Source organism: Calliphora vicina, chromosome 5 (genome assembly GCF_958450345.1).
Source record: "Calliphora vicina chromosome 5, idCalVici1.1, whole genome shotgun sequence".
NCBI classification, from domain to species: Eukaryota; Metazoa; Arthropoda; class Insecta; order Diptera; family Calliphoridae; genus Calliphora; species Calliphora vicina.
In genome coordinates, this window is record NC_088784.1 from 104940564 (window position 1) to 104962924 (window position 22361).

A 22361-nucleotide genomic window follows, 5' to 3' on the forward strand; every position below is an offset into this window, starting at 1 on the left:
GAAATGCCTTTAATTTGATATCCATATATGAACAGTACAGATTTCCCCATTTTATTGGGTATATTATTTAAAAATGCGGGATTTTTTAAAATTTTTAGCTTTTATTCTGAAACATTTGTACAATATAAATTTATTCAAAGTGTTGGTCATTATTAGCTCAGAATTTTTCCTATCTTTCTGCCAACATAAGGCTTCCGAGCCAAAAAAAAATACTCATCTTTTGAGGTGAAGAACGATTCAAGCCAATATAGGATACCCTGTTCCAAAGTGAAGCGTATCCCAGAGAGAGTGTTCTTCATCGATCGAAATAAATAGTATTCGGACGGGAAAAGGTCCGAGACTAAATTCTAAATAGTTTTAAACAGGTATAAGAGCTGTCATCATGGAATATTACAGTTTCATGTCTGGCCGCATATTCTTGATGTTTTTCGACCTATGCTCACTTCAAGCTGTGATGGTCTACCCAGATTTTAGAAGCTCATAATAGATAGGACCTTTTTCCTCCCACCAAATACAGAGAGAGCATTACCATGGCGCCTTGGATATTTGGCATTGGACTTCACATACCATCTCTTACGCTTCCGGTTATTGTAATGGATTCATTTTTATTTTGTAGCGTTCAAACGTCATTTCGGACATGCAAAATCGTCTTTTACGGTCTCTCGGCTTCAATTCGTATGGTACTCAATTTCTCTGCTTTTTTGATGAATCCTGCTGCTTGCAAACGTTTTGAAGTTGCTGCTTAAGTAGCTCTCAATGATTTTGCAATCCCTTGTTGAGGTTTACAACAATCGTTTTGCCTCCAATTCTTGGTCTTCAAACTTTTTTGGCTGGTCTGGGCGATCTTTGCCTTCCGTGTTAAAATCATCACTTCTAAATCGAACAAACCATTTATCGCACGTTGAAACCGATGAAAAACATTCACCATAAGCTTCGGCAAGCAATCGGTATGCCTTAGCGCCATTTTTTTTTCAAATTAAAGAAGTAAAGCAAAACTTCCCGCATATGATGCTTTGTTGATTCAAAATTCGACATTTTCGAAGTCTCATCCATCTCCTCCTTTATATGGTGAACTTTTGCTTAATTCCAACTTGTAATTTCTTTTTTTGCTGGTATAAAGGGTAGTTCGAAACCGAGTATGAGATCGAAATCTCTAACTCATTCTCAAACTTAAGGAAAAGTAAAAATAAACTACGGGTCACTTTTAACAAAATTTGCAGAATAGACACAAAATGTAACCTTGGAATAAATGTACATGGTAAAGCTCCACACCTTGGGGTTATGCCTCAAGGGAAAATATTGGGCGAAACCGGAGACCCTGAGTCCCGGAGACCTGGTAAGAATATAAATTTTAAACTCGCAGCTGACTAGAGCCTTTATCAAGATTCATATCTAGATCCATTGAGCACCAAGACTTATCCTTTTGGATCATTGGTGAGGTAACTTTTATGCCAAACCCAAAGCGTATAGAAGATCGTTGGTTAAAGGACTGATTTTTGAGCTAGTGTTAAATTTCGGGCCACCAATTGTATCCTACTAGGTGATGTTAGCCGAATCATCGGGGCATTAAAAGTAACAGATAGCAGTACTCAGGAAACATATTGGAGTGGCTTTGTCTCAGTCGAAGTCAATTGTGTGTTTGATTTTTATCTGCCGGAAAATTTTGAAGTCAGAGATCATATATCGGACTGGATTACAAGGCCGAATTTTGCTGCTTTGATAATTGCACTGGTCTTTGCTGATTGACTAGCTAGCTACGATGGCAGGAATTAGATAGACCGAGCTCTCGAGTAAATGGCTATCCTTTCAAGTTAAACAATGGCGGTGATAGACGAGTTGATTCTATCCAGCATTAAGAGCACTGTGTGATTGGTCCGTCAAGGTAGTTAGCCACGATAATCTTAGACACAGTGTCTATGTACATGATTTAGTAATCGAGATATAGGCAAACAAAATTAACAAAATCGAGGTAGGTTTTATTATATCTCAGATATTTGTGGGCCGATAGAACCCGAAACATATTCCCAATATATTTATGTATTAATCATGTTTGTAAGTTATTTTGGGGGTCTTCGGAAAGTTGATTGCAACAGATAGACGGGATTCGCAAACGTTTGTCAAATCCTGTGACCAAAGATGTGATTTGAAAACACTCCTTATTGGAAATCAAATAGGATTGTTTGTTTGGTCTATTGGGTTAAGTTAATTTTATTAATCGATAAATTATTTTTTAATGTAAAAGAAAAAAGTCAATATAAAATTGAGAGTTTTCAATATTCAGTTTTGCTAATAGAGGAGAGTATTGCTAAGAAAAGGTGTTCAAAATAAAAAAAAAAATGAATTTGCAACCATTTCTGCAGTAAAGTGTTGTATACAAAATAAAACAGTTTGACAGCTGTCAGTTTTGGGTTAGTAAAAATGGAGCTTTACACACAAGACCAAAGTCTTTTCATTTTCTAATAATATTTCAAAAATAATGGTAGCTTTTAGCGCAAAACTATCCTTTATTTCAAAAACCAGTCAAGCAACAAAAAATACAAAATTCTGTTATTGGGCGATTACTGCTTTATGAAGGTAAATGCATCGTTTACTGCAAAACAAAATTAAATACAGCCCCCTAGTGATTTAGTGCAGAAAGAAGTCAAGTGACAGCGCTTGACTGGTTTTATACTATGTAATACTATTTATTTTGTTTGCATAAATTTTGCAGGTCTCCATAAATGTGTAAAAATAAAAGATTTACAAGCTCTAAAACCCTACTTCATTGGATATAAAGAGGTTTATGGGAATATTTTTCAATGGTCTACAAGGGAAGCAGAATGCACTGTAGAACGAGTGTATTATGACGAATAGTTATTTCAAAACAAATATGAATTTGATGTTAAACTCTTTAAAAAGTTCATTTGTCATTTTACATTTGAAGTTCGTAATAAAATTAGAATATTTCATATGAAATTTACAATAGTGATGATTGTTTGTTTCAGAAACCAGTCAAGTGCAATTTTTATATTATTTACAGTTACAGTTACACAAATGCATAACTTTCAAAGGAAAAAATATAAATTTTGTTAAACTAATTTTTGAGGTTGCTAGGAAGTTCTATTTGTTTTACTATAAATCAATATTTTGTTACTTGACTGGTTTTTGAAATAAACGATTCATTTAACAGCATTATACTTCTATTTACGTCGTTCTTTGAAGTCAAATCCAGCCACATTTCTGCAAAAAAAGTCATGGACAATTTCGATAATAGAGTGATAATGTGGCACCATTTCACCGATCTGATATTCCATACACAATCCTATTCTATCTACTTTTCGATTCAATTAAAACATAAATGGAAGTTATCCATATAATTTTCAAAGCGACACTGAAAAAATGTGCAGCAGTCTATCTATGATCTTTATTGGCAGTTAGGCATTTACATATAATATTTTACAATGCAAAATATTTAAACAAAAAATTTCAATATTTGTCATTGGCTAGGCAATAAACTAATGATTGATTAATGTGGTTTGCATTTTGATTTCACAAATATTTTAAAATGTAGCTAATACACATTTATACATACATTTCATTTCTATGTAAAAAAAATATTCTCAAGTGTGCATTTATAAATATGTATATGATTGACATGTCAATAATAAATGTTTAAATTTCAATTTCCGTTTGGTATTATTATTCGGAAGTTTATTATTTTTAAAAGTTATGCAGCTCTTTTTTTCTGTTAATTACTTTATAATTAACTTTAATAAATACAGAAATTTATTTATTTAATAATAGTTATTTTTGAACTTTTATTATTGATTGTTTTAAACTTGTTTTTATGTTTATTGTTTCAATGAAGCTGAAATGAAATCCAACAATTTTTAATGTGTATTTCTTTATTATTTTTTTTAATTTTAGCTGATTCTTGCTAGTAGCAACAAAATACAAGGTAAGTTTTTTGTTTAAATTATTAACATTTCAAACAAAATATTTAAAACTATAAATTGTGTAATGCCGTTTCATTTAAAATTCATTGAAATGTTTTAATTTTAAATTCAAATTAATTAATTACATGTCAAACAAATTAGATTTTTGTGAAAATCGGTTGCGGTAGTTGTCAAAAGTTAAAAGAAATAAAATATTTAAATGAAATCAAAACTAGAGCTGCTTGTTTTTTAATTTAAGCTAATTTTAAACAATGTTATCAACAATTTATACATAAATATAAGGTTTATGGTGTAGATATATACTCTTTGACATTTTGATCAAAACAAATATTTAAGGAATTTTAAAGTTATGGAAATATAAGAAATATTGAACAGCTGATGATTGCTAAGAATGATAGAAACTGTATTCCAGTTTGCTAAGTGTTAAAATAACTTTAATTTCAAGAAATTTATTTAATTCACAGCTCTTAAACCTATATTTAGTTAATCAGTTTTTATTTAATTTTTTCTCTTAAACTGATTTCTATTATGAATTTATATTTCCTTGCGTATAACAAAAATTGCTCTAAATTTCAAATGGAGACTAAAATGTGCAAAAACAAGAACGAGAGCTAATTTCAGCTGTGTCGAATCTAATTTACCCTTCTCCAAATTATTCTTGAAAATAAAAATTTTAAATATTTTTAGGTAAACAAAATTAATTTTTTTTTTTTTTCAAAATTTTCATTTCAAAAATTTTTTTTTAAAAATATTTTTTTTCAATTTTTAAGTGAAACAAATTTTATCCAAAATTTTTTTAGTGAACAAAAATTCGGGTTAAGAAATATTTTCCCGGATTTTGACCCATTGCAAGCTCGACTTACGATGGCGTTATATACGTTGTTGCAAAGGTCTTTGAAATATCTATCATTAGGCCAATATCGAGGTTGTCTTGGTTTTTTCCTTATAACTCAGCGATTTGTGGGCCGACAAATATTTTTCCCGATTTTGACCCATTGTAGGACCAACTTACTATGTCTTTTATATACGTCGTTGCAAAGGACTTTGAAATATCTATCATTACATATCCATTAGAGTGTCTAAAAAACCGGCAAATTTAAAAAACCGGTTTCCGGTTTAACCGAAAAAGTGTGTTTTTGAAAAAACCGGTTTTGATTATTGACTTTTAAAAAAACCGGTTAAACGGTTTCGGTTTCCGTTTGATATTGAACTTTTCTTAATATGAAAAAGGTCTCCTTAAATTTATTTTTATTTGTGGACGCTAATAGAAAATGTGTTAAGAATTGTGTACTAAATCTTCGGAAATTTTGCATTTTTGAATTCTTAAGGCTCTATCTTTATGCAATTATTTTATATATTTTCGAAATATTGTCAAATGCTGTAATTTTCTATAAAATAAATCAATTTTTTTAAAAATGGTATCAAAGTTTTTCATAAATATGTTTGCATGAGCTTTAGAAAATATATTTCATTAAAACCGGGTAACCATCTTACAAAAACCGGTTTGTCAAAAAACCGAAAAGTTAAAAACAACGAAACCGCTGGAGTTTACAGATTTCGGTTTCGGTTTTGGATACTCTAATATCCATATTGTCTATATTAATGACTTAGGCCATAATCAAGCCATTTGAGGGCCGATTTCCTCGATTTTAAATAGCTACCGAACCGGGTCTATAGCTGATATATTGATGTATGAATCATGTACGTAATAGGGTTCTATAGCTGAAACAAAAAGTCGACTTTTAGACTTTCAACTTTTTCCGTTTTTTAAAAAGTCGACTTTTCGAACTTTCGACTTTTGGTAGTTTCTGAAAAGTCGACTTTTCGAACTTTCGACTTTTTAGTTAATCGACTTTTTTCGGCTTTTCGACTTTTTTCAACTTTTTACCATTTCTTGTAAAAAATACATGGTTTCTACATTTATTGATGCGCCTTTTGCAAAGTTTAGCAATGAAAATGAAATTTATCAAGGCGATAATAGTTAGAATAATGTTGTAAGAATTTTGTGTAAAAAAAAGCTTTATTTTATAAACATTTATGTATTTATTTATTATTTACTTATACTAGCATACACTACAAAAAATGCAAGTGCAATATTTTTTTTAACAATCTAAAAAGTCGACTTTAATCGACTATTCGACTTTTTTCGACTTTTATCGACTTTTATCGGCTATTTTCGACTATTCTACTTTTGAGATAACATAATCGATTGTTCGACTTTTTTCCGACCAAAAAGTCGATTTGGACTTTTCGACTTTTTTCAGGAAATAGTAGATTGTTCGAACAATCGACTTATAGAACCCTAGTACGTAAGTTATTTGGGGGCTAGAGAAACATGATTTAAACACACAGACATGGCTATATTGACTCCGCTATCTATGAAGATCCAGAAAAAATATAGAAATTACAAACGGAATGACAAACTTAAATATACACTTGCCATTCATAATGAAGGTTATAAAAACAATGATTTATGCAAAATATTTCAACACATTATTTAGCCCGCTTAATTAGCACAAATATTCAACCAAATTAGATTAAATAATATTTTATGTAAGTTACAAAATTTGCATTAATTAAAATGTATGGTGCGAATAGTCACTAATTCCCCCCTACAGCTACAAAGTTTTGTGTTGTCAGTGTTCATGGGAGTTGTAAATTATTCGAGTTAAATGTTAATCGAATACAATAGTTCATACTTTCAAGAAAACTCATGAAGTTTCCAGAGAAACAACAATGAATTTTACATGTATAAATTTGAGTCAGTCAAGTACCTAATTACATTAACTACTTGTAAAAATGCTTGGTTTTAGACCTTTCTTACTCGGATGTATACAAATATTTTTTAATCTCTATTTGATTATTTCAAAATGCTTACTATAATTTCTCTTATTATTCTAATAGAAAATCAGTTGTAATCTGTCTCGAATGATGATGAACTATTGTTTTGGTAATTCTTTTTTTATATCTTTGGTGGTTTTCTTTTTATACACAACGGCTGTTGAATGTTGTACAGGAGGTCAATAGCTTGTCTTAAAAAAAATAAACGTGTGGGTTTATTTATTTTTTATCTTCTAATATTTATACACAATAATTTCAAGCATTAATATAAAAAAAATTCCTTTTCCAAGAAATTTGTTTACAAAAGAATTATTTCAAAAAACAAATAAACTCCATAAATAAGGCAAGATTTTTATTTATTTTTTTGTTATTTTCTTAAAATATTTCAGTTTTTTTGGTTGTGTCAATAATAGAACTCATCAATTCTAGTGTCAATGTCAAAACTCCAACATACAAATACTAGACATTTGCAGTAGCCCCAATAATAATTAAAAATAATTTAAAACTACAAAATTATATATTTTGTTTGTATTGTTTATATGAAATTGAAATTTGTTTCAAAACGTGTACATTAGGTTGGTCTTTAATTTGCACTATTTAGTTATTCTTTACTCCAAAGGTCATAAAACCAAATAAGGTTTTGGTCAATAAAGCAATATTTTTGAAAGAATTGAAACAAATTCAATTCAAAATAGTTTTGTATTTTACATCTTACCCTATGTCTACACCTGATAAATTTTTGTAAAGATAACAAATTTTGCACAGAATCATTACTTGCGATGAAAAATAGATCAATTACGATAACCCGAAGCGTAAGAGGTGGTATATGAAGCCCTGCCAACCAGCCGAATCGACACCAAAGCCAAATACCCATAGAGCTAAGGTAATTCCCTGTATTTGGTGGCAGCAAAAGGTTTCTATGTATTATGAGCTGCTGAAATCTGACTATACCATCATAGGGAACCTATACCGTATTCAACTGATTTGAAGCAAGAATTTGCCGAAAAACGCACAGAATATGCGGCCAGAGATACAATAGTAATATTTCATCATGACAACACTAAGCCAAATATTACACTACCTGTTTAAAACTGTTTATAATGAAGTGCTTTGGAAGTTTTGCCTCAACCGCCTTATAGCCCAGACCTTGCTGAGTTCAATTACTATTTGATTCGATCGATGCAGAACGCTCTCTCTGGGATACGCTTCATCTTAGAACAGAGTATCCGAAATTGGCTTGATTAGTTCATGGTCTCAAAAAATGAGCAATTTTTTTGGCTCAGAATCCATATGTTGCCAATAAGATGGGATAAGGTCATAGCTAAGAATAGCCAATACTTTGAATAAATTTCTATTGTACAAATGCTTCAAAATAAAAGCCTCGCATTTTTAAGTAATACGCCCAATAAATAGGAAGTTGTTTATAGTTTCTGAAATTTTGATTTAAATTTACTTGACAAATCGGTTTTCTTATTAATTTTTTAAAAAAAAAACACAAACTGCGAAGCCTTTTGCTTGTCTGAAGAAACGCCCAGAGACCCTGGCAGGAATCGAACTCCGAACCCAACACACTAACGTCTAGTCTATCGGGACACCCAAACATGATGGAAAACTATGTCGCGTGACAAATCATTTTAAAGGTTGCAAAACAAAAATCAATGCAAACATTTCAACAAGATAACATTCATTTGCTTACATTATTCCATTTTAATTTGAAAAGAAATCTTCAATAAATGATGTTCAAATTCGCTGATTTTGTAGTTTTCTAGAGGCAGCTGAAAACGAATTCTTTATTTTGTTCGGAATACCATGTTTAATGGTAATATATTGGAAACAACTAATCGCCAAAACCTATATTTGCACAAAATGTAGTGCTAGTTTGGGTTCTATATTCGGCTGTGCCGAATCTTATTTCTCTTCGCCAAAGTATGCTTTAAGATAAATATTAAAAACCATTTTTTTAATGAAAAAAAAATGCTAATATCTAAGCTTTATGCCTTCCCATTTTCTCTAGTTTAAATATCAATCTAAGTTTGACTATAGCGGTTATATTGATGAATCAATCATGTATATAAGTAATATGGTGGCTTAGAAAGTTCCAACAGACAGACGAATATTCCGCTGTCTATAACGATCCAAAATATTTGTACTTTATGGGAAGGCTACACAACATTTTTGAGGTTTCTTTATTTTCTTCACTTCAAATTCTTACGAATGTCGCATTCTGGATTGTGGAAATGCCTGTATATGTTAGCTTATTTCTTTTATTTTGTAAATTTTATTATAAATTTCAGTCAGACCGAAATAACCGTTATCATTTGAATACCATTACCGAAATAACAGGAACTTCCGTTATCGCTAAAAATACGGTTTCCGAAATAATCCAAATTATCGTTACCGTTTGGAATCGATAGTTTGATAACTTGGCCGACTTATACATAAATATTTTTAGTTATATAACTTTATAAAGATAATTCAATAGATTACTTTACTCATCTCTAGTTATCTAACGTAGAGACAATTGTCACTTTAGTGTCCCTAAGTAATCTAGAGTGTTCATATTAAACAAGTCACAGTGCTATATATTTAGCTGTGGCGAATCTTGTTTGTGTTAAAATCCTCTTGAATTTTGGGCAAAATTTCACTTTTAAATCTTTTAAATTAAATTGTAATTAAATCTAAGCTACATACCTTTTAAATAAAATATTTAAAATCCAGCAAACATAAAAATTCGTTGTATAGGTATTTGTTGCAATTTCATTCAATTGAAAAAGAAGTAATCCACTCTAAAGTAAATAAATAACACTCTCACATACACTTTCACAAATGCAAATTTTATACAGAAAATAATTTTAAAAAACCGTTACAAAATTGAAAGGATATTAAGCAAAATCAAATAAATTTTAAATAAAACTTGGGAAATACACTTTTTTAACTTTTCTGTTTTTTTTTATTTTTCAATTAAATAGAAATGGCTTAAACGGCAAAAATTCACAAAATATTGTTAACAATTTTATTTACTTTTTAATTGAATGCAGCAGACAGCCAGTACATATTTATTTTTCGCGTATTTTTTTTTTTGTTCGTTTTCGCAGACTTTTTTTGTGTAAAGTAAATATTGATTTGAATTGTTTTTTTTTTATAGCAATTTTATCATTTCTTATTGGGTTAAATGTTGTTGGTATAAAAGTGATTAATTTTGTATTTTACGATTTTAATGGTGGAGATAAATTTTATTTAAACATTTTTAGCACTTCTTAAGTTGTAGGCCTTTAAAGTTACAAATTTTGTTATTCCTTTTTATTAAGGTAATAGGTAGTATACACAATTCTAGAAAAAGAAAACTCTTTCTATTTTTTATTATTATTGGTGTTATCTGGTGTTGCGAGTATTAAGATTATTTGTTTATTCGATGTTTTAACTTTAGAAGACACACGAGACGTAAATTAAACGCATAACGCCCGCGCATTAGTTGTTGCCTCTACCCACTCGTAAACAGCGTATTATTGCCATAATATCACTTCTCGATCAGCGTGGCAATAGCAACAAACTCACTCACTCGCGTTACAATACAGATTGTTATGAGACACCGGTTTAGCTTTCATTTAGACGCCAAATTAAAAACCACAAACGAATAATAAACAACACAAAAGCACCAAAACCCGCAAAACAGAATTATTAAAAGAAAGCCCACACTTGCATTTGAAAGTAACAAAAAACCACCAAATGTATTCATAAAAAAAATATTTAATTTTTTCTTAATAATCACTTAAACACACTCACAAACAAATTATTATTGCTAAAACTCGCGATTTTTTTTTGGTTTGTTTTCAAATGTAACGCACTTTTTTTATGGTGAGCGTAAAAAAACGTAAACAAAACTTCAACGATCACGTCTTCTTTTTTGTTTGGTTTGTCGACAAACAATATACGCGCGTTGCCCGTCGTATATTGTGTAGCGTAGTGTTGAGCTACAACGTTCAATTGGTATTAAGAATCAAAAACAAAACAAAAATATATTCAACACCAACAGATTCAGACGAAATGTAACAACATACAAACACACACACGCAGATACACATAGATACAAACATGTAAAGAAAAACTAAAATACACAGATACATACGTCCATTTACCTCTGACTTGAACAAATGCTGGAGAGGTGTGGAAAACGATATAAACAAAATCATACACAAAATGTAAACAGAGAACTAAAAAAGTAATTTGCCATAAACAAGATCACACACATGTGTTCTCTTTCTGATTCTCTTCTAACAACCCACTTGATCTTAGGTTACGCGTATTCTAACTCTTTGAAACTTATGGCGAACAAATATAGTTGAAAATACACAGCAGTTGTTGGGGAATGTCCCGAACTAGTGATTTTATCCATCACTTAGGATGACAACCAGTTACATAAGTAGTTATGGACCAGGGGGTCGATTCTGGTTCTGTGAAACGGTGAAATGAAAAAACTTTTCATTTTCGTTTTCATAAGAACTTTTCATATTATCATTTACACAATTACACAAATTGCGATTCCCGTTCTTCAATTTGTTTTATTCAACTTTTTCTTTTCATATGAAAACATTTGAATTTATTTATCATTTTTTCACTAAACGAGAATCAGAAACTCTATGAAAAAACTTTTCATTTCACCGATCACAGAACCAGAATCGACCCAAGTTATTTAAACTTTTGCATGTCCTAAGCATTGACCCTTTTTGATTACTATAAGACTGTCAGATAGCTGGTCTAAAGTAGTCAACGTATTGTATCTATATACCTGTTATATACTATCTATCTAACTGGTTACTTGATAAGCTACATATGTAGCTAGATATTCTAACATGTACGGATACGTAATTACCTCAAATAGTCAGTTGAAAGACGGTCCAGTAACCGATTGCTTGTAAACAAAGCATCCTCCGATAACTCTCCAATAGATTTATACTGGTGGATAAAATAACTACTTTCTAAAGTGCAAACTAAAGTGACTAAACTATAGGTTACTTAGAGATACTAAGTGACAATTGGCATCATGCTATTTTTTTTATTTAAGCAAAAATAAAATAAACGGTATGAGAATTATAGCAAAACAATTTGTATAAAACCAATAAGCGCTTAAAGTGACTACACTCTAGATTACTTAGAGACACTTGAGTGACAATTGCCTTCACTCTAGATAACCTGTGATGTTTAATGTAACCAATTGATTTCTCTCTCTGCACTACAAATAACCTAAAATATAGAAATTGGATTCAACCAAGTGATCAGACATTAGTGATAATTACTGTCTATAAGTGATACATTGACTACTTGTAAAAATGCTGGGTAGCTTTAGCAACTTTCTGAAGCCCCCAATTAACCTGAAAACATCAATATCTTGTGTATTTTGCAAGATTGGCTCCGATTCGAAACGGTTAAAAGGTAACGGTAACGATACATATTGGATTATTTCAATAACTGCTGTTTAGCGGTAACGCAAATTTTGGTCTTATGACTTAACGGTAGCTAAGCAGTAACGGTAGTTGAGCTGAAAAGGCATTTTAGGGTTAATGGTTGCTCAGCGGTAACGGCAATCAAATTTAAAAAACCGATTTCCGGTTTAACCGAAAAAGTGTGTTTTTGAAAAAACCGATTAAGCGGTTTCGCTTTTTCCTTCAAAAAAACCGGTTAACTGGTTTATATTAAATTTTTATTTAATGGAAATTTAACATTTTTAAATTATTTATGCAATTATTTTATATCTTTCACGAAATGTTGTCAAATGCTACAATTTTTCATTAAAACCGATTAACCGTCTTACAAAAACCGTTTTGTCAAAAATCCGATAAGTTAAAAAAACCGAAACCGGTGGAGTTTATAAAGATGAAAAAACCGGTTGACCGGTTTTCGGTTTTGGATACTCTAGTTGGTATTTTGTTATTAAAAATCGCCATAATCCGACCATAAATGGTAAATTTATGATCAATTTGTCACAAATTTCAAATAGCAGAGATACTGATCTACAGAACTGTTTTTCTAGAACATGCCCCAAAAAATTTCTACTCAGTCTAAAAGTGGGGAGAAATTGGAGGAAGTTCGTAAAAATCTCCGGTTTTCATAAAATTGTTCACCAAAATAAAACCAAATTTCTTTAAAACTCAAAAACTATTTTCGATTATAATAAATGCTAAAAGAGGATGGAAAATGCAAATTTTAACTGTTTAACGTGGGTCGTTGGTCGATTTCGAGGAAATTTTGTTTTTGAAAATAAATATGTTAAAATTATTTACTAATATTTAATTTCAGTTTGCTTTGTTAGATATTTTCACAATTTAAATTTTACTTACAGTGTAATTTTTGACATTTGTAATAATTGCTTGCTTTAGTCAGCGTTTGTTGTTTGTTGAAACTTTGATCATGTGGTTTACTTACAGACATTCATGTGTGTTTATTTTTGTTATCTTCCTCTCTGCTCAAAAAGTTCAATAATTCATAAATCTGTTTGTTTTGTGATAAAACGGAAATACTTTTATTTCCCCCTTGTAACTTGCTGGTGTTTAAGGTACAGAAGAGTTAAGAACAGCTATGTAACCTTAATGTAAAGAAATTTAATTGATATAAGCAGAATAATCGCACTATATTTGAAGTAAAGTTTGCAAATATTACCCACCAAAATTTTTAAAAATGTCAAATCGGCCACCATACATGAGTGACAAGGGTAGATATAAGTTTGTCATTTCGTTTGCAATTTCTACATTTTTCATTTGCGAACCCACAAAGTACGTTTTGGATCCTTATAGATAGCGGAGTCGACATAGCCATGTCCAGTCTGTCCATCTGTATGTTGAAATTAACTTTCCGTAGCCCCCAAATATCTTAAATACATGATACATACTTCAATATATCCGTTATAGACCCGGTTCAGTTACTATTTAAAATGGAGGAAATCGGCCCACAAATGGCAAACCAGGACAAACTAGATTTTTATTCCCCATTTTTGATCTATATCTGGATTACTAAGTCATTAATAACAATAAGACAATATGGATATCTAATAATAGATATTTCAAAGACCTTTGCAATGGCGTATATACCGCCTTATTAAGTCGGATCTACAATGGGTCAAAATCTGGAAAAATATTTTTTAATCCGAAAAAAAATTTATTTGTCATACAAATTTTTTCACTAATGAATTAAAAAAAAACATACAAAAAAAGCATACAATTTTTTCCACTAAAAAAAATTTTGTAGAAAATGTTGAAATGAAAATTTAAAAAAAAAAATGTTTACATAAAAATATTTAAAATTTTTATTTTAAAGTATAATTTGGTGAAGGGTATATAAGATTCGGTATAGCTCTCTTACTTGTTAATCCACATTTAGAGTTTATTAGAATTGAAAACTATTTTATTAAGGCCCGGATATCTGACAAACTCTCATTTTTATTACACAGGGCAACAAAATCGAAAAAAATTTTAGAGGCTATTTAAACCACTACACAATTTTGATGTATTGTGGTTCCAGTAGTTCAAATATGGTCCAAAATTTAAAGTCTATGCAGAAGTTTTTTTTTTTTTTTGTAAAATTTTGGACGTTTCTACACATAATTTATGATAACTCAAAAAGGGTTAGTCCGATATTATTAAAATAAACTTCGAAAAGTTTAAATTTACATAACCTTTAGTCCGTTTATATATTGCGTTTGAATCGGCTCAGTAGTTTCGGAGTTATAATAACAAATTGAAGCAAAAAATATATTTTTTATGTGAAAATAGCAATTTTTTTGTTTTAAAAAAATCATGAAAAATCGAAAACGGCAGAAATTGTTCAGATTTATAGCTTTATCAAAAGCCACATGTAATAAGAACAAAATGAGTTATCGACCATAAAAATCGATCGATTATTTTCGAATCTATGCTGTTTTTTGCTGTTGACCTGTGTTATCAGATATTTATAACTTAATTTTCAATCATTCTTAGGTTGTTATCAGTTCAGAAACACAAAAAAAGGAGAAAAACTTTATTTAAAAAGAAAATTTAATTTTAATTTAATTTATGAACCAGTGTATTGTGTATAAATTAAATTAAATTTTGTGTTTCCTTTTTGCTGTGTTTCTGAGCTGATAACAACTAAAAAGAAACAAATTCAAAAAATTTTTCGAAATTTAAAAGCATTTAGCCAGAAACTTTCCTTTTATTAACATTCTTCTGCACTACCCACCTCTAAGGTTCTACCACTTCAAGCTAAAAAGTTACCAACAATTGTAAAGCATTTGTTTTTCACACTGGTTTTGGTGTGTGATGTTTTTGGCACGTTACAATTTTTGTTACAGAAACGCCAAATCAGTAGACAATTTCTTCGTTAAATAAAGCACGTACACTTGAGCCTCAATCTACCATCCTTGAGGCAACTTGTTCTTCTTTCACATGTATGTATGAGATTTTCTTGCTCTGTCATTCTATAATTATGATTTACATTTATTTGTGTAGATTTTTATGTAGATATTTATGTTTGCCGCTTTTCTGTTTGTCTGTCCGTCCATCCATCTGCATTTTAAGTACCCGTACATGTGTTTGTTTTTATTGTTTAGTAAACAATTCATTAGTTTATTTGTTTGAATTTATGTACGTTTGTATTTATGTATGTTTATTTATTTGTATTTTAATATTGTCATAATATTTTTATGTTTTAACTGTTGTTGTCTTGTCTTGTCATGTCTTGGGTTGTTTTGTGTTGTGTTGTCTTATTGTCGTAATTTATGTCTACCTCCTCTGTGCCTGAGTATTGATTCTAATAAAATGAGAAAAAAAAGTGAACCAAAAGAATGACTGAACGAATGAGTGACTGAATGCTCTCAAGTTATTTGCATTTATTTAAAATTTAAATGTATTTATGTGTAAAGTGTATGACACTGTTTGGTGCAGTAGTTGTCTGTCGTTATTTATTAGCAAATCGCTAGTTTAGTTGCTGTAACATGTTTCAGCTTTTTATTGTCAGTCATTCCAATTGTGGAGAAGTTAAAAAGGAAATTCCATTTAAGTGATAAGCGAGCGTATCACAAACACATAATTCTATCATGTAAATATAGAATAGACTGACTGACTGAATCTTAAAGTATTAAAAATGTAACAATACAGAAAATGTAGGTGAAATAATAAAGAATGTAACTGACAGGAAATGACATAAGAATGTAAAGACAATTTCTTAAATCTAAATAAAGCGTGTTAGGGATTTCTGTATTTCCCGAATAAGCTTAAGTTTTGGCCATGTAATGAATTTATCCCCTTAAAAGTGCTCCTAATATTTATAAAAAAAAAAACATTTTTAAGTTACGTTATTTAAGTTGATGTACATATTTATTTAATTGAACAGTTAAACCAAATTTAACAAAATGTTGACATTCAAGCTTGTTTGTTTAAGATCCTTTCTGATGATTTATTCTGATTACAAATAAAATTCCCCATCCCGAAAATCATGGGATTTGAAAAAAACAAATCCACGCATTTTTCCGGATTAACAAATACCGAATTTTTTGTTTATATCCCTGGTAATTCTGGGATTTTTAATATTTTAGAGCTAAAATTTGCAATACTTATTGGGTGTAAAAATTACTTAAAATTACGGAATTTTTCAAACTTTTAGTTTTTATTTTGAAACATTTGTACAATAAAAACGTATTCAAAGTATTGGCCATTGTTAGCTATGACCTTATCCCCACTTTCTGGGAACCTATGGATTCCGACACAAAAAGAACTGCTCATCTTTTGAGGCCTAGAACGAATCAAGTCAATTTCGGATAATCTGTTCTAAGGTGAAGCGTATCCCATAGATGGCGTTCTACATCAACCGGAACTAATAGTAATCGGACGGGAGAAGGTCTGGACTATAAAGCGGTTGGGGCAAAACTTCCCAAACACTTCATTCTAAATACTTTTTAACAGGTATTGTATGTGGGCGAGTTTTGTCATGATGAAATATTATAGTTTCATGTCTGGCCGCATATTCTGAACGTTTTTCGGCAAATGCTCGCTTCAAACGAATTAGTTGCATTCGGTAGAGGTTCCCTGTGATGGTCTGGTCAGATTTCCGCAGCTCATAATAGATAGGACCCTCTTGTTCCCACCAAATACAGAGCATTTCCTTAGCACCATAGATATTTGGCTTTGGTGGCGATTCGGCTGGTTGACCGGGCTTTACACATGATCTCTTATGCTTTGGATCTCTTAAACGGGATCAGTTTTGAATGGACCCAAGTGAGCTGCTTGAAGAGTGGCTACCCATGGAACCTAATAGATCCATTTTTAATCGCAAGTAATGATTCGGTGCAAAAATTATTTTCTTTTAGCGGCTCTTTTTTTCAAATTAAAGAAGTAAAGCAAAACTTCCCGCATATGACGCTTTGTTGGTACAAAATACGACATTTTCGAAGCAAAAAAAAAACCTTGTTGTTCGCATTATGATGTTCAATAACAGGTGAGAATAAATGACAGATATGTACCCTTCAAAATAACATATAAGTTATTAAAAGCAAAAAACTCTTTCAAAGGATACGCCATCTGTTGTGAATTCCGCATTTTTACAATTTAGCTGAAGAATGAAATGAGAAATCATCACTTGAGTTAAAGCTGGAAAACTAAGTAAACAAAAATCAAGATAAATCAAAAATATAAAAGGTCATTACAGAAAAGTTTGGAATGAGGACTATACTGGGCTAGTATTTTCACTCTGACTTAGAATAAAAATCGAACAAAAATATGTTTTTTCTTAGATTATTCGAATAATTTGTATTCGACTGACAGCTTTAATATCATATTGCTATTGAAAATCATTTAAATCGGTCAGCCATTATAAAGAATTTTCAATATGTTCACGATAAAACCTATTATATTAATTGTATAATATTTTTTCTTTCAAAATATAAACGCAATATGTATAAGTATCAAATTTGTAAAATACTTAAATATTTTTTAAAATTGGAAATGCCTTTTATACAAAATATTATTCAAACTTTACTTTGTACAGATTTTGAAAATTCAAAGCATCCTACACAAAACTCAGCTGTGCTACCTACCTGTCAAAATTGTAGTAATTACCCGGAAACGTTAAACTGTTGTAGAGTGGGTTTAGAGTTTAATAAATCAAAATATTTTTTTCAAATTCGTGTTCTATTAACAATCATTGTTACCTAAAGAATTTCTACATTTCTACAGTTTCCAAAAAAAACATAGTTTTTAAATTCTACTCCATTTCTGTTCCTCCTCTGAGACTAACAGTGGTGGTGGCATTTTCATTAGTAATAACTTGGCGGTATGCGTGCAGCACGTTATTTTTTCAAGCATAGATTTTTATTTCCGTTTTCTACCCAAAACGAAGAAAAAAAACCCAAAATATAGAATAGAATAGAATGATGAAAAACAAAATAATGAAAACATGTTTTCACTGAATTTTAAAATACATATCAGCCAATCATTCACACATTCCGTCATTCATTCATTCAGTCACTAACTCGTCCATATGACTAGCCAAGTCAACTCAACTCACTCTTGCCAATCAACCAAATATTTCGTTCGCTGATTAATGTAGACACACGATACAACACATTTTTTCACGTGACATACTCTTCATCGCCAAAAACAACGATAACATCACCAACAGCAGCAGCAGCTACTTTAAAAATAATTCCAATAATAACAACAAAAACAACAACATCAGCACCATGCAAGTTATTTTTATCATTATAAGCAGCAGCAACCACAACAACATCAGCATGCTCACAACATCACACTGTCGTCACACAGTATTTCTAATTATAAATCTAATTATCATTATCATTTGTGATGTTATTGTTGTTGTTACTGTTTATGTATTAAATGTGTTTATTTGTATTTCTAACGATTTGCAGAAGTCTGTGTGTAAGTGACAGAGTGAAAGAGAGAGAGGTGTTAAAATATGTATTTGTTTCAGAAACTAATATTTAATCGCGAGGATCGATAGATAATTCCCATAACCGATATTTGTAATTTGATGGTTCATTTGAAGGTTCTCTGTATATAGGATCGTCTTTTACGATGCGTTATATGATCGTTCCCCATGCTAAATTAATATTTTGGAATATTTCTGGCCACATATAGATTTCGAGCCAGAAGAACTGCTCATCTTTTGAGGCCAAGAACGAATCAATCCAATTTCGAATACTCTATTCCATAGAGTATTCAAATTTCAGCTGCTCACAATAGTTAGGACCCTTTGGTCACACCAAATACAGAGCGTTATCTTAGCGCCATGGATATTTGGCTTTGGTTTCGATTCGGCTGGTTGATCGGGCTTCATAATTATTCGGTGTAAAAATTATTTTCTTCTGAAACCATCTCTCGCACGTTGAAACTGATGGTTTCAGCGGCACTTTTTTCAAATTAATGAAGTAAAACCGCATATGACGATTCGTAAGTACAAAATTCAACAAAAAAACGTTTTTCTTTACACTATAATGTTCAATAACTAAGTGAGAATAAATGACAGATTATTAAAAACTAAAACAGCTTTCAAACGATACGTCGTCTATTGTAAATCCCGCATTTTTAAGACAAGCACCCACATACATTACACTTTTTGTTCGAGAATTGAATTCGTTGTATTGGACTTCTTCAGAGGCCCTGAACTCTATTTTCCAGAACATATGGACACGCAATGGTATGGATTTGTTTCCCTCATTCAAAAAGCAAACCTCTGATTGCTCTACGCCCTTCACGGACTTTATAGGATAGTTTTATTCCTTTCAGATAGAAACAGAAGGGGGTAACAAGATTATTGGATATGACATTAATCTTGTTACCTGCCTTCTGGCACTGATGATTCCAAGATGAATTTTTGCGTTAGATTTGGTAACTTCTGTAATTCACTAATTCACATTAAGGTTCTTAATACGTTCTTTAATACGAATATTCGTATTAAGTGCTTCCTCTTTTCACATGATCTCTAATATGAAAGACGATGGCATTATATGGAAAACGTATTAAGAATCGAGTTCATCACATACCAAATCTAACGCCGAAATTCATCTTAGAATCATCAGTGTTAGAACGGAACATCTAATTTAGTCAGACAGTGTAAGGAAGATCCATCAAGGCTAGGACGTCTATTTGAAATCACCTTCGTTTATGTTCCTGGGACAGACAACATTGGTAATGAACTGATAGAGAAGGATCGATATGGATTATTAAAAGCGAAATCTTCAGAGACTGTCTGAAGACTACTAAAAAATTGTGACTCGTATTCAATGTAAAATGCTATATAAAACTCTAGAATAGGACAGAAAGGACATTTTGAAGCTACTAGCAATGGGTCATTGACTGATTGTTAAGCATGCGTAAAGGAAGAAACTGTTTTTTAACTCCTCTGTGAATGTGTGGCTCTTTATTTGTTGAGATACAGATTTCTGAATATACTGCTACTGAACACCTATCAGAGACTTCGGGTAGCACATTATGTTGGTAGAGAAGGATCTGCTTTAAATTTCTTGCATTTTTTCATAAACGGCAATATGAAAACATGCAAGACTGCTAAAACATTGTGACTCGTATTCAATGTAAAACACACTATAAAACTCTATAATATGATCGGAAGTACATATCGAGGCTAATAGTCATTGACTAATCGTTAAGCATGCGTAAAGAAATAAACTGCTTTTTTGATCCTCTGTGAAAGTGCGGCTCTTCATTTGTTGAGATACAGACTACTGAACATCTATAAGAGAAATCAGGTACCACTTTATGTGACCTATCCTGAATGGGATAGATTGGCTTTGGTACTCTTTCCACTAACATCCAGACTTAATCTAGTTTCTCCGATATCATTGAGTTTTATGGTCTTGACAAAAACGGAATCAAATCGATTCAACTTGGTTTCAAATTCAGGTGGTGTCACTAAGAAAAAACAAAATTTCACCAAAACTCCAACCACCATCCTCGTACTAATCTCCTATTGCTAAGATGGTTTTTGCATGACGACTTAATGTAGTCATTATTATTATTATTATTATTGTTGTTTTTCTTTGTTTTTCAACACCACAAATAACATTTCTAATAAATTCAATACATTCTAGAGCACAAAAAGAATGTCTTATTCCACACCAATGAATTGAAGATGTTTTCCTCCCTAAAACACCCATCCATAGACATTTTCTTAAGCTCAAAGTGACTAATTCATTTGTCAACTGCTTTTATTATTTATTCTTTGGTTCAAATTGTTTCCTGCACGAGTGAAAGAACAGAAATATGAAAGGAACGAAAATAGCATAAAGTGTGATGAAATATTTAAAAGAGAAATGTACAATTGATATGGATTATTATTGTTGGATCTATTGAAGTATTTTCCAATTAAGTCTATGTAATTAGTTTTGGTATTTTAGTAGGAAACTTTAAGCCAACAAAAGGGTGGAAGAGGGCAGAGGGTTGAGTTTGTTTAAGTGGTAAGAAAGGCAAGGAATAATATATAATTACATACATGTGGTTTTAATAGAATCTGTGGACAGCACAAGGAGAACTCACCTTATTTGTGTGTTTGTACTGAAAGAAAGCTATGTATTTTCAGTATCTATATTGGCTGAAAACTGTATATTTTAGGACCATGGTGACCCACTAATTTAATTGGCCTTTTCCCCGTCTGACATTTGACTATTTCCCACATCTGACTATTATTTTATCGCCTGTTTTCAATTGCCATTGTTATTTCAGGCTGTTGATGATGATGTGTGAATAGAAAATGTGAAAATATTTAAGTGATTTGAAATAAAATCTATGTCGGTATATTAGTTAGGTAGGTACTATTGTATTCCTTTCTTTGTAACAATAAAAATAAGTACCAATATATGTATATGTATGTATGCATATGTGGGGTATTTATTTATTTTTCCTTTTTTTTTCCTCTATTATTTATCTATTGTCATTTTGGAAACATTTCATTCATTGTATGTTATAAAAATACAAACACGCACAGATACTACTCCACTCATTCATGCATTCGATCTTATTTTGATTTGTTTTCAATACTTTTGGGGAAATTGATTGTGGCAAAATAGAAGCTCTAAAACACAATCCAGTGGCAGGCAGCAGCAACAATAGCAACCAACACACAGCATAGCTGTATTCACCAAGTGCTACAATCAGGGGGTTTGCGTGTTTCACGCCACACATTGTTTTTGTTCAAAAACAAAAAAAACACAAAAAACTCTACTACTTACAAGTTCCCTACGAATATTTTTGTACCAGTACACAAGTATTGTTTAGACATTTGAATTTGGGTTCAATTTCATTTTGATTTTTGTTTATTTTTTTGGCACTTGAATGCAAAGAGTTCAAATTTCTTTCTTTTTTTTTGCCTTGTGCTATTATTTTAGCAGCTGTAGGGGTGAGTGCTACTGCTGTCGTTAATGATTGAATAATTAACAATGTGCTAAGAAAATTAATTGCCAATTGTATTTTTATGGTTTTTACAATAGTACCTAGTTAATTTATTAGTCATTAAAACTAAAACAAATTTTAATAAAGTAGAAAGTAAATTAAAGCATTTGTGAAATAAATAATATAGGCCAAAGAGACA

General features: G+C 31.0%; 1 protein-coding gene across 3 annotated transcripts in view; it reads right to left on the reverse strand.

Moving 5' to 3' along the window:
* Nucleotides 1–22361, reverse strand: part of Epac (Exchange protein directly activated by cAMP) — a 181873-nt gene that overhangs the window by 125963 nt on the left and 33549 nt on the right. The window contains exon 1 of one of the 3 annotated variants that reach the window (XM_065511859.1): nucleotides 9468–9628. The exons of the other annotated variants lie outside the window; for them this stretch is intronic. The gene's annotated coding sequence lies outside the window, so the exon portion shown is untranslated. Of the gene's footprint in view, nucleotides 1–9467; nucleotides 9629–22361 lie in introns of those variants that run through there. 3 annotated transcript variants of the gene reach the window in all.